Source organism: Erpetoichthys calabaricus (genome assembly GCF_900747795.2).
Source record: "Erpetoichthys calabaricus chromosome 1 unlocalized genomic scaffold, fErpCal1.3 SUPER_1_unloc_9, whole genome shotgun sequence".
Lineage (NCBI taxonomy): Eukaryota > Metazoa > Chordata > Cladistia > Polypteriformes > Polypteridae > Erpetoichthys > Erpetoichthys calabaricus.
In genome coordinates, this window is record NW_026261600.1 from 17,049 (window position 1) to 31,567 (window position 14,519).

General features: G+C 42.8%; 1 protein-coding gene across 1 annotated transcript in view; it reads left to right on the forward strand.

The window, feature by feature from the left end:
* The first annotated feature begins 1,727 nt into the window (after positions 1 to 1,727).
* The window catches only part of LOC114642983 (gastrula zinc finger protein XlCGF7.1-like), a 28,295-nt gene continuing 15,503 nt past the window's right edge, over positions 1,728 to 14,519 (forward strand). Inside the window, exon 1 of the mRNA XM_051922004.1 lies at positions 1,728 to 1,869. The gene's annotated coding sequence lies outside the window, so the exon portion shown is untranslated. The remainder of the gene's footprint in view (positions 1,870 to 14,519) is intronic.

Sequence of the window (14,519 nt, forward strand, 5' to 3'; positions counted from 1 at the left end):
ATGTTACAATATGTAAACTGCAGGTCTTGTACTTTGAACGTTAGGTGATATACGTGTATCAAGTCTTATTTGCGCATGCTTCGAGATAAATGATTAGTATGGGCTGCTCTTACGGTAAACAAGAATAAATGTTTCTGGCAAAGACAGATTTTTTTTGAAATTACTATAAATATGGATAGCTGCCTGCTCTTTGTTTCCAGTGCATTAGTAGATCTTCATGCCGGCGTCTGTATCAATCGATGAAGAGTCTACAGCGTCGTCATTAACAAGGCTAACATGGGGTGAAGTAATTGACAGTGCTGATAAAAGTAAACACACGACATATCTCAGTGACATTTGGCTTTACCTCCCCTTCATCATCTCACGTGCACTTTTAAACAAGCTTCAAGGTGTCGTTTTAAAACATTTGTGCGTCAAAAGCTCAGCGTCTCATTTCCAATGCACGTGATGATGTGGATGTGTAGCGCCAGTTCGTATCAGTATAGTTATTGCAAAATTTAGTGACAGTTAGTGATGGACCAATCGCATTTCCACGAGGTGTAGTCTAGTTTGGTTGAAGAGTTTAATTCAAATACTGATATATGCTGGTTTTACATTGGAATTAGAATATGAATGTACATTATGCAGATTAAATTCCCGATTAGAAGTCTAACACCAACCAGGTTTTCAAGGAGCATTGCCGCATAATCGGAACTATCAATCAAACGCATCAGGCAACGGAAATCTGCAATCCCCAGACAGATGCTGACCAGGTTTGTTATTGAACACGAGACCTGGCGCTGTCCGACTGGCGTAATTGTTCAAGCCACCGTTACGCATACATTTACTTCTAAACAACGGTAATCCGTGGTAGCGCCTAACATAACTAGTCAACGTTGATCCGATTACTGCAGAATAATTACTTGCTAAGCGTATGTCGATTTACAATGCTTGACATTATTGCCAATTATAATTTTTGACTTCAAAGGTGTATATCACAACTTCATAGAGATTCGGTATTCGTCCACAATGCTCTAAGAGTTTACTGTTAAAATGTGCTGTTAATACAAATGGCCAGGAGGTGTCACTAGAGAGGTGAGTGTCAAATGCTTCGAAGCTTCGATACGATTTCCGACACAATTGCTTCAAACGTGTTGATGCTTCATGAGGCTTCACTCCGCCCATCACTACCTTAAAGTACCTGGTGCGTAAGTGGTGGGCACAAGATAGTAATTTGTACGCACCAAGTTGTTTCCCAGGAAGACAAAAAACACCATATCTCCTTAGGGGCTCCGTACGAGTGTGCAGACGAATACCTGTAAACATAAAGCACGTACCTAAACCCTTACCCTCCCACAAGCCTAATCTTAACCTTAGTGTAACGGGGTACGCGATGGGCATTTCGTGATTAATGTTGTCGGCATTATCAGACGCACATCATACGAATTGCAGGCTGCAGTTAAACCCATCTCCTACCATCCCACACTACTTTAATAAATAAAAGCCCAGCCGTCTGCTTTTTATATCACCGCTCTACAAGAGCTGTAAGTGGCGTCAAACTGAAGCGCCGAACCCTTGGTAAGGTCGTAATCAGGCAGCCCCGAAGCGCACGTTTGTAATTTTTTAATTCAACATTATCTCGTACGAATGTGACATTTTCACGTACGTATGAGATAAGGGTTATCCCATAAACTTTTTCACAGTGCGGTTCATAGCTTCCTGTCGCGTGTAGCTATGGTCGCGTACGGCTGACGTCACCCAGGGCGACTGTTACTGAAACCACGCTGCCTCACCGCATTGTAGTAAGAACTGCACAAGAGGAAGACTGTGGTGGAGTGAGGCAGGAGTTTGAACGAGGTTAGAAAGTTGTCTATCGCCGACAAACAGAAGGTAAGTGCTCCGTGTGTTTTTGTTGCACGTTATGCATGTGTGAGTTTTAATTCGCTCCACTCTCAGACTTACTGCACGCGATCTGAGTGAGAGGCGCGCGGCGCTTTCGTTTTCTTCAGCTCAGCAGCGGACTTTACTTGAGTGAACCCCCATGTGGCCTGCCACACGCTGTTGCTGTTCATTGGCGTGTCTCTCCGATTCACTTCACGTGGTCGAGTCCCGTTTTTAGCTCAAAGCACCCAAACGCAACTTGCTTTATATATCAAAAGACCGGAGTCTCTTTAGAATGTTCGGTCTGCTGTGGCCCTTCTTGACCTGCGCCACTGTGTTATGAGACCAGTCCAGTTTGTTGTTGATGTCGACACCCAGTTCTGCACGACTTCTGTGTTCTCCTTCCTAATGGCGACTGGTCTCAGAGGCTCTTTGGCGCGCCAGCTCTTTTGTCTTCAGAGCCTCCTCAGCCTTTGTTGTCCATTTCTGAATGGTCCTGGTGGTGATTGGCAGCTGCTGGTCAATGAGTTTATATGCAGGCATGAGCTGTAACAAATTATGGTCTGATTGGCATAAAGGTGGCAAAGCACTAGAGTTATATGCCTCCTTAACGTTGGCGCACCTTGCTTTCTTTTGTTATACACTCTACAAAATGCCAAAAAATTGGTGAGAGTGGAGGAAAGTAAAACGGGGTCAAACAACCCAGAAATTGTGACGAATGTACGGGGATGGTCAGTAGAGAATGTGCTTATTACAGAATATACTGTGTTTGTTGTGATGGCCGCATCTGCCCTTGGGAGACATAAACTATCAGCACAATGGCATGTGAAAACTGTCTCCGCATATAATAAGATTGTAAGGCGACAACCAATCCCCCCCAATAAATGCACTACATTCAGGTCTGGTGCTTTAATAGTAATGTGTCCGGTGTTGCACCATTTTTCATTCACAACAATGTCAAGTCCACCTTCATTCTTCCTACCGCTTTCACTTTGGCTTCTGTCCATCTGCGCGATTTTAAATCCGTCTGGCGCACCCAGAGTCTGGTGTTTCAGCTCTAAGTCTCATTTCACTGAAGCACATGAGACTGCTGAGTTTGTATTTCCATGGGCTCCTGACCAGCGTTTGATGTTACATTGCCCATGATGACAGAAGGCAGCTACGTTCTGTGCCGCCTTCTCTTGTTATGGAGTTGGACACCAGCTCTTCTTTTCCTCAGCGTCCACTCTGTAGCTCTGCTGGCAGCCCAGCGATTAGTTCAGGCACTCTGGGAGACAAAGGGCGCAGGTCTGGCAGTTGCTGTCGCAGGTATGCGAGTCAAACCTTCCTCGCCACTTTGGTTATCCAAGTTCTCCATAATAATAATAAATAACAACAAAGGCAAGGCAAACATGGGTGCTGCTGTTACACATGGCCATTCGTGGCAGCACTGGATGTTGCTTTTAAAAGTCCATGCATTGCTTGAATGGACAATTATGTAAAAGTTTATTTATTTATTTGGGGGCTTTGCCAGCCACTTCACGTCTCTGCCGATCACATTGTGAAGGGGGTGGCTGAACACATGCTTTGGAGATACGGACAGATCAACTGGGGTCCTTCTGCTGCGTGTTGTGCTTCTTGCGCTGTGCATTGTCCATTTCAAATCCTGTACAGCAGTTGTCCTCGTTTTGCTAGCTTAACTCCTGATCTGGGGTGTGCTGAGCGCCTGGCACTAAGCGTCTCTGCCGCTCGCGGTGTGAAGGGAGGGTTGAACGCAAGCTAAGGAGATATGGACGGATCAGCTGCTGTCCTTCTGCTGCTGAGCTGCGTGCTCTGCTTGTCGTGCTGCGTGTTGATCATTTAAAACCCTGCACAGTAGCTGTCCTTTAGTCTCACTGCTTTGTCTTGCGGGACATCAGTGTCTCTTTTGGGACGTACGGGCTGATTATTACTTTCCTTATTCTCTGAATTTGCACATATTATTCTGTTGTGCATCCTATTTCGCTTTCGTGTCTCTTTTCAATGTGCTGCTCTTTCTTCCCTTAGTCGTTCATGTGCTGTCTAGAATGTATAACATTTTTAACAGCTGGAAACACATGAAGTTTGTCTGCCAAAAGCATTCCAACAACTGTGAGGTTAGATGTCAGTGAACTTGTTTTAAATTGTTCTTAAGTAGGGCGTGATGTGCAAAAGTCACCATCTAACGGGTCGTGCTTCCTAAGGTTGTAATGTCTAGTCTCGCTTGATGTCAAAGTGTCTCTCTGAGATGATCATGTCTCGAACCAAGATTTTTTTATATAATTTATTTTTTCTTTTAATTGTTATGAAGTATGACAAACTCCCATGTTTCATTGCTATAGCCAAACCAGTAATGCCTGTTAATGAGTATTAGAGAAGTTAATAGAAATTTGTGGTTTGTGTTACTGCCTTACAGTTCTAGCTGACTGAATTTGTATCTCAGCCTGATGTTTAATTCTCTATGCAGTTTCCATGTCTGCTCATTTATTTTTATTTTCTCTATATCTCTAAATATGCTCAGGTTTAGAGGCCTGGCAAGTCTCACTTGTCTTGGTGTGGTTGTGTACTTGAATGTGAGTGTACCCTATGATGGTCTATAGCTGTGTCCTGACCTGTACAGGTACTCTGGTTTTTTTGCCTCAATTCCCAATTTGTTTGGTGCTGGTTGATGGTGGTGAGGTGGAAGCTAAGTCCAATTTAGTTACTGCTACATGTGGTTTTATCATGCAGAGCCAACCAGGCTGTGTGGGTCAACCCTTTGTGCCACTCTTATGTGAACACCAGTGTCAGGACTAGCATCCCTCTTCTGGGCAAGACCCACTTTCATTAAATTTTAAGGGTCAATAATGAGATGTTCTTTGTCTGGCCCCTCCACTGATGATTACCCATAGCAAACTGGTTTGTCAGGATCTCGCATCCTTAGACAATGGAGCTCTAGGGAAGACTGAGGCACATGAGACCTCCACCATGCCAACGTTGTTGAACTAGGAGGTGCTGCTGTTTAATAGGAGTTTATTACTGTGGTAATTAGTAAACTCTTTATGATGGTGTATGTTTGTGTGGAACATTTACTTCCACAAGATGAAGTTGATAAATGTGAAATTTGTTGTTTCCAGTTGTTGAAAATGGCAATACAATTTTGTTTCAGAGATTTTAATGTGAAGCTTGTAAATGTTCATTTAAACTTTTACCATTTAGCTACTCTCCCCCGTCATCAAGCCCCCTTTGTTCAGACAGTTTATTTTGTAAACCCTCTGCTGACGCCTAATGCCTCTGTCATACACAATGTATGAGCCAAGTTCTGTATTAACGTTTTTATGTTCAGTTAATTTGAAAATATATTAAATTTATTCTGTAGTTCAAGATTAGTTTATATATTAAGAATAGGTCTAGATAATTATTCATTTCTAATGGGGTATTATTACTTTAAGAAGAGGTGCTGGGTAGCGGGAATTAAGAAGTTATTGTAAGTTTTTGTGTGGATTGATAAGGCCGTGGAAACACTCAGGTTTTCTTACCGTGTCCGTCTTGAGTTTCATTTTGACTGTGGAAATATGTGACATTAGCCAACCCACGGCGTAGCATATGCCGCATAATTATGTATTGATGGGTGAACACTTCCTGAAAGACACAGATGTCCAAATGGGGTGGGGTTTGAGGATACGACTAAGTGAATGAAAAGATGGTACTCTGGACAGAGCAACATACAATTGTCCGTGACTGAAAACTGGAGGACCGCCGCCGTGCCCCCACCTCCCAGAGCGAGGGATGGGGCTGGAACGGGGTGAGAGGGGAAGGACGCCCAGTGAGGACGCCCTTTCTGCCCTCTCTGCCTATCCGGAGAGAGGGCGGGGAAGTGGGCCCGAGAGGTTTCGGGTCCTAACCGTCCAACGATGGGTCAGCACAACCGGTAACGATCCTTCTGCAGGTACATTTACGGAAACCTTGTTATGACATTTACATCCTCTAGATAGGCAAGTTCGATCGTCTGACACCCATTCCGCCCCGGCCCCCGCCAATCTACTCTGCCAATTTCATAGTAATCTCTTAGTCATCGTTCAGTACACACTGCCTTCTCATGTGCCCGCCACCCAACTCCTCACCTGAATTGTTTTCAACTGTGTACAGTCCACATGCACTTGTGAGTCACGTTGACTGTTCATTTTCCAAACACCGCCTCAACCGCTTTCGTCTGTGCTACAGTTCACATGCACCTCTGAGCCACGGTCAGGCTGGGTGAGGTATCCCATGTTGAGTCAAATTAAGCCAAAGGCTCCACACCTGGTGGTGCCCTTCCGTCAATTCCTTTAACTTTCAGCTTTGCAACAATACTCCCCCCGGATCCCTAAGACTTTGGTTACCCGGTTGGCTGCCCGGTGGGTCATGGGAATAATGCCACCAGATCGCCAGTTGGCATCATTTATGGTTGGAACTACGACGGTATGTGATATTCTTCGAACCTCCGACTTTCATTCTTGATTAATGAAAACATTCTTGGCAAATGCTTTCGCTCTCGCGCAAATTGTTGTCATGCGTGTGCCATGGTCAGCTGCTCAGTGAATTGTTGGTGGGCGGGGCTCGGTCTTGCGGTCGTCTTGCTTGCCATGGACTTAGTGAATTATATATATATATAGATGGAAAATAAACATTGTTTGTTTTTATACAATAACAGTGGATTAATTTGAAACACCAAGGACTGGACATATGTACGTTCCTGTCATAGCCATACATTCTTTCCCACCTACAGTTGTATTTCCTTTATTTGCAGTGTTATTATTATTTATTATTCCTGTTTTATAATTTGTGTAAAGCGCCTTTTGATGGTGTCTGCTATAGAAAATGTTAATTGAGCTTGTTGCTACCAATGTCATGTCTTCTAAAAAAAATTGTGATTAGTTATTTGCCATATCAACTATGTGGCCTTTAAGATACCATCTCGGCTTGTGCACTAGCTATTCTTCAGTAAGGTTTAGGCTCATCTCACCCTCATCCAACTCCAGTGCAGACAAGTCTTCCACCTTTCCAATTGAGCACAGTTGCCCCTTGGAGTAAAGCGAATGCTCCAACCTCTGTTACAGCCAATCCCTGTAAGCTATGGACAGCCAAAGTTATGGTCAGGCTGAGAGTTGTAAGCTTGATGAGATGATCTGTGTCTTATAAGGGTTTTTAAATGAAGGAATAGAGGTCTTGAGATTGGTTTCTTGAGTTTGCATAAAAGTCCATCCTCTTGACTGTCTACTTGTGCAAAGTGCTGTACATCAGTGTTACTCCTCCTTGATTTATGATCCTTTGTTTGATCTTGAGTGTCCAGCTTGTGCCTCTGAGAGACATCCCTGCATTTTAATATGGTCTGGTATTGATTGTCTTATCAGGTAAGGCATGAAGGCTGCATTCAGGCGAGGGGCCCGGCCATGGAAACTGAGTGTTTTTAGCTGGCAATACGAGTGTCTGGCAGCAGCATTTTAAAACAGGACTTGTGTTCTAGCCATGTTAAAAATGGTAATGTCAGTCTGTCCTACACTGCTGTTGACAAAGCCTTCCAAAATAAAGACGGGTTGATTGTCGCTCCGTACATTGGCCTGTCCCACACTGTTCATTATCTCTTTGTCTGTAAATACGTTTTCACAACTCTTGACAACTGGTAGCCAACATTCATTATTGAAATTGAAAACCTGCTCGTCAATATTTACACCTGAAAACTAGTGATGGCTGATGCTGTTGATTTTCTTTTTGATTCAATACCAGGTGATCCTGAGGCCAGCATTGGCGATGTTGATACCGATACTGATACAGCCAGAGTGTCATCTTACAGGAATGGTTAATCTTCTATAAAAACTTACAGTGAGTGTAGACGTCAAAAAGTCACATTTTAAACACTTTGCATTAGTAGACTATTACATATAGTGCCAAAGATCAGACTTGTTTACTTTTTTATTAACAGAAATTATTAAACGTGTTCAGTTCCTCCAAATGATCTCTGGAAGAATAACAAGCGTTAGTGTTGGATGTTTTCTGTAAAAAGCATACATTTTTTGGCTCAACAAATTACATTATTTTTTTTACTGTAAAACTTGCAAAATTCTAGAAGTACACAGTGTGAAGTGTAAAACATATAATAATGCAATTACCAAGCAATAATTCATCAAAATCTCTTTCGGTTTCACTGTTCATTTCATTTGTATTGCCTGAAGACAGATTCACTTCGTCATCACTGCTGATGAGAGGCTCCCCAACATCACTGCTCGTATCACTGGCAAGAGCGGGCAACACTTGGGATGTGAAAAACTAGAGATGCCATTATTACTGGGCACACCTACAGGTGAGAGGAGAAGCTGTGCCTGTACTGTTTACCAGATAACACTTGGGACTGACGCTTTTAGCACAGCCTGAATGAAATAACATTAATTTTGAGTAATACTTTTTTTTTTACGCAAAATGGACATGATAAATTTGGAAAGTTTGAAAATGTATTATAAGTATGTCAATTCATCAAGCTATAAATGTAATTTACTCCTCCTTAAAAGCAGATATTGTTTTCTGTCTATTCTAACAGTTACAAGACCCCTACATCAGTTTACAGTACCAACGTTCGCTGGGTACTGCCAGCTTTTCTTGAAGCTTCTTTGAGTCGACTACGGCCCTTTGGCACCTGTGCCAGGCTCTTTAGCCTGAGTGTTTGTGCTCTCTTCTGATTTTCTCGAGTTCAGCAATGTGTCTAACTTCCATGTGTTTTACAAGGTTTGTGGTGTTGCCTTAATAACGTACGGCCTTCTGACACGTATCACATTTTGCTTCATTATTTCTCAGTGTAGTAAAATAAGTCCAAGCGACGCCCCGCTTTCTTTTGGCCATTATATGTATAATGTGTGTGTGTGTATGTATGTATAGATGTATGTGTATATATATATATATATATATATATATAATATATATATATTATGGAGCATGAGCCGGACACAGACAGGCTGACACGTTCAAATCACCCCACACACGTTTATTTACAGGTTGCATATTTACAGATAAGTGCTCACAAGTCTCCAATAGTCCTGGCCAACACCACACATTATGCCTTCTCTTCTTCAGGCTGCCTCTTTGCCTCCTCCCATACCTCGTCTTTCTCTCTCCCAACTCCAGCCCCTGTATGAAGGGAGGCGGCCCCTTTTGTGATCACCCGGATGTGCTCCAGGTGTGTCCCGGCAATCTTCCACCGACACGCCTCAGTGTGGCAGAAGTGCCGGCTGCATCCCCGGTAGCACTCCGAGTGTCCCTGCTCCTCTTCCCCCCCCCCCAGCACTTCCGACAACTTTTTTCTAATTTTGGTTCTGTACATTACCACAATGAATTTTAAATGAAAGAACTCATATGCAGTTGAAGTGCAGACTTTCAGCTTTAATTCAGTGGGGTGAACAAAACGGTTGCATAAAAATGTGAGGCAACTAAAGCATTTTTTTAACACAATCCCTTCATTTCAGGGGCTCAAAAGCAATTGGACAAATTAAATAACTGGAAATAAAATGTTCATTTCTAATACTTGGTTAAAAACCCTTTGCTGGCAATGACAGCTCATGAACTCCTGGACATCACCAGATGCTGGGTTTCCTCCTTTTTAATGCTCTGCCAGGCCTTTACTGCAGCGGCTTTCAGTTGCTGTTTATTTGTGGGCCTTTCTGTCCGAAGTTTAGTCTTCAACAAGTGAAATGCATGCTCAGTTGGGTTAAGATCAGGTGACTGACTTGGCCATTCAAGAATTTTCCACTTCTTTGCTTTAATAAACTCCTGGGTTGCTTTGGCTGTATGTTTTGGGTCATTGTCCATCTGTATCACGAATCAATTTGACTGCTGTATTTAGCTGGATTTGAGCAGACAGTACGTCTCTGAACACCTCAGAATTCATTCTGCTGCTTCTGTCCTGTGTCACATCATCAATAAACACTAGTGTCCCAGTGCCACTGGCAGCCATGTACGCCCAAGCCATCACACTGCCTCCACCGTGTTTTACAGATGATGTGGTATGCTTTAGATAATGAGCTGCTCCATGCCTTCTCCATACTTTTTCTTGCCATCATTCTGGTAGAGGGTGATCTTGGTTTCATCTGTCCAAAGAATGTTTTCCCAGAACTGTGCAGGCTTTTTTAGATGTTCTTTAGCAAAGTCCAATCTAGCCTTTCTATTCTTGAGGCTTATGAGTGGCTTGCACCTTGCAGTGCACCCTCTGTATTTACTTTCATGCAGTCTTCTCTTTATGGTAGACTTGGATATCGATACGCCTACCCCCTGGACAGTGTTGTTCACTTGGTTGGCTGTTGTGAAGGGGTTTCTCTTCACCGTGGAGATGATTCTGTGATCATCCACCACTGTTGTCTTCCGTGGACGTCCAGGTCTTTTTGCGTTGCTGAGTTCACCAGTGCTTGCTTTCTTTCTCAGGATGTACCAAACTGTAGATTTTGCCACTTGTAATATTGTAGCAATTTCTCAGATGGGTTTTTTCTGTTTTCGCAGCTTAACTCTTTTAAGGCTAATTTTTTTTTTTGTTTCTTTTTTCCCAGGGCTGAATATTTTTCCAAAAACTAACATTTTTTAAAAAAGAACACAAAGCAATTATTTAACATATCAAATCAACAAAAAATATTTACTTTTGACAAATGTTACTGTCTTGCATGTTGTATGAGCCTGAATTCTCTATGATTTCACATACATATCACATACATTTTACACAGCAAAGTCTGATCTCGCTCAAAGCAGCCAATTTCAGTCATTACCACATTGCACTCCTTACAATACGTGTTGCTTTGGTGCCTATTTTTCAATTGTCTGTTGCTGCACTTTCTCACATATATTGTTAGTGTGTACTGTAGAGAGACAAGTCACCCATTTCCATCATGCCATGCCACTGCCACCAAGTTTTCTGCCTGCATGAAAACCGTATTGTCACCTCTTTTCATCTTCTGAAACTTTATGAACTTTATGTATGGTATTATAGCCTGGCTCACCCCATGGGATTTGCTTCTGTTTATTACAGAAGTGAATAAAACTTTGCAGCAGCACGTACCTAAGCCACCAGGGGACAAAACACGTTTGGACCAATGCTCCCTGAAGTTATAACACCAGTTCTGTCCCATCTCTATTTGTAATGCCGCAGTGCGCTTCATCTCGTCTTTCGTTGTGGGTTTCCACTTTGAAAAATGAGAATGCGATGCAAACGCAGCCTGCGATTCAAAAAAAAAATCTCTGCCTACCTGTTTGTCTCGTCTGACAGTAGCTGAAAAGCAGCATCAGGAGACAGCAGCCTGAAGTACAGCAGCTGGTGATCTGTCGTGTCCAACAGCAAGCCATGCCGTCTTGTAAACTCCGGTAGCCAGATCGGCTCTCAACGGATCAATGTCTGTGTGTTTATCCCATGCGAACCTTGCCGTAGATGCATCGGCTGCGCGAAGGCACTCAACTGGCAGCAGATCCGCTGACGCGGCATCGGCTGGTGTCTGATCAGCTGATGCCTGCTTCTCACTCTCTTGCTCGATCTCCTGATCACTGCCAATCAAGTCCGATTCTGAAAAACCAAGAGTCCGACTCCGCGATAATGCGCAAAACATCGTCTGCCGAGTGTTTTCTTTTCTGCACTTGCTTCGCTGCCTTTTCACATGTTGGTGCCATCTTGCCTTTGTTTACATTTCGTAACTCACGCACACGCAATGTTTAGTTGCCGAGTCAATGAGTCTAGCATTCCTCCAAGCACAGATGGAATGTCTGTGACGTGACAGTGAGATTTGTTGCCATTAACAGCTGATTGTCACCCCCTATCCCTGGATGTCGACTTTTGTCGACATTAGCCTTCAACCCCTCCCGTCGACAAAAGTCGACATCCGCCCTAAAAGAGTTAAGGATGGCTTCATTCACCTACATGGAGAGCTCCTTTGACCGCATGTTGTGTGTTCACAGCAAAATCTTCCACATGCAAGTACCACACCTCAAATCAACTCCAGGCCTTTTATCTGCTTAATTGATAATGACATAACGACGGACTTGCCCACACCTGCCCATGAAATAGCCTTTGAGTCAATTGTCCAATTCCTTTTGAGCCCCTGAAATGAAGGGATTGTGTTAAAAAAGATGCTTCAGTTGCCTCACATTTTTATCGTTTTGTTCACCCCACTGAATTAAAGCTGAAAGTCTGCACTTCAACTGCATCTGAGTTGTTTCATTTCAAATTCATTGTGGTAATGTACAGGACCAAAATTAGAAAAAAGTTGTCTCTGCCCAAATATTTATGGACCTAACTGTATATACAGTGATCCCTCGCTATATCGTGCTTCGATTTTTGCGGCTTCATTCCATCGCGGATTTTATGTGTAAGCATATCTAAATATATATCACAGATTTTTCGCTGGTTCGTGGATTTCTGCGGACATTGGGTCTTTTAATTTATGGTACACGCTTCCTCAGTTGGTTTGCCCAGTTGATTTCATACAAGGGATGCTATCGGTGGATGGCTGAGAAGTTACCCAATCAGAGCACGTATTATGTATTAAATTAAACTCCTCAATGATATACGATATGCTTCCCATGCGGTGCTTCGCATACTTAAAAGCCCGAACAGCACGTATTGATTTTTGATTGTTTGCTTTTCTCTCTCTGTGTCTCTCTCACTCTCTCTGACATTCTCTGCTCCTGACAGAGGGGCTGTTCGCACACTGGCCTAGAGGTTATGGACGCTCCTCTAAAAAATGCTGAAAGACAACCTTCACATTGCTCCATTTATTGCGGCTGCTTTATCGGGCGGTGCTTCCCATACTTAAAAGCCTGAACAGCCCTGTTGATTTTTGATTGTTTGCTTTTTTTTCTCTCTCTTTCTCTCTGACATTCTCTGCTCCTGACGCGCACTCCTTTGAAGAGGAAGATATGTTTGCATTCTTTTAATTGTGAGACAGAACTGTCATCTCTGTCTTGTAATGGAGCACAGTTTAAACTTTTGAAAAAGAGACAAGTGTTTGTTTGCAGTGTTATAAAGTCCCTGTCTCTACAACCTCCTGTGTTTCTGTGCAAATCTGTGACCCAAGTGTGACAATATAAAAATAACAATATAAACGTATGGTTTTTACTTCGTGGATTTGCACCTTTCGCGGGGGGTTCTGGAACGCAACCCCCGTGATCGAGGAGGGATCACTGTATTCGATTTATAAATAAAGAATCGTACTTCGCAGAAATTCATTAATCGCAGTAGAGTCTGGAACTGATTAACCGCGATAAACGAGGGCCGACTGTGTGTGTGTGTGTATGTATATAAATTATACAGTATATACAGACAACATAAAAATGCTCAGTTCAGACTTCTGTGTGGGCAGAGCCTAAGATTTAATGAAGGCTGCTACTTCTTTCGGCTGCTCCTGATAGTGGTTGCCACAGCGGATCATTTTATTTCCATATCTTCCTGTGCTCTGCATCCTGCTCTGTTATACTCATCACCTTCATATTCTCTCTCTCTTCACATCCATAAACCTTCTCTTAGGCCTTCCCCTTTTCTCTTTCCTGGCAGCTCTATCCTTAGCATCCTTTTCCCAATGTACCCTGCATCTCTCCTCTGCACATGTCCATACCAACACAATCTCGCCTCTCTGACTTTGTCTCCCAAACGTCCAACTTGAGCTGATCCAGTAAAGTACTCATTTCTAATCCTGTCCATCCTCATCACACCCAATGCAAATCATACCATCTTTAACTCTGGCACCTCCATCTCTGTCTCCTGCTTTCTGGTCAGTGCCACAGTCTCTAGTCCATTTAGCTGGTCTCAGTACCATCCTGTAGACCTTTCTTTTCACTCTTGCTGATACCCGTCTGTCACAAATTAATCTTGACACTCTTCTTCACCCATTCCACCCTTCCTGCACTCTTTTTCACTTCTCTTCCACACTCCCTGTTACTGTGTACTGTTGATCCCAAGTATTTAACACTAGAATTACCAAAGCCTACGAAAAAACTCGTAATCCCGGCCCACCTTAAATCCCTTTGCACCTCTCCGTCAGCGTCTTCTGCCTTGTAAATGTGCGGATCGAGACAAGCAGCAAGCAGCCTACTATTCCATCCCCCCACCTCTGCAGAACGGGCACAAAGTTCTCCCAGTTCAAGCCTTTATTATCTGGGAGTCAGGTAACTAGAGTTGTAGTGGGAGATAATAGATTGTTGTTTGGAACACATGCATTTCATGTGTGTTCCATGTCTACAACAATCTGTGTAAACACATCGTTTAAAACAGAAGTGTTTTTCAGTTTTTAGTAATAAATAACAAAATGTAGACAAACTGTAAAATGTGTGAAGACTGAAGTCCAAAGATCAAGTAAACACTTTCACAAAAGGTACAAGGATGGCACAATAGCTTCTGTGGTGCCGTGGTAAAAATTGCCGATTTGTAATCGAGAGTCCCCCGGTTCGATCCTGACTGCCTTGCAAATTTACCGTTTTGCGTAGTGCGCTGCTTTTATTATTTTATTAATATATATATATATATATATATATATATATAATATATATATATATATAATTCTTTTTGCATTTGAAGCGAAAATTATGTATGACCACGCAAAACGGAAATTACATATGACCACAGAACATATAATACAGGAATTAATCACTTCGTTTGTGGATGCCATTTTTATATCGTCTTTACGAAT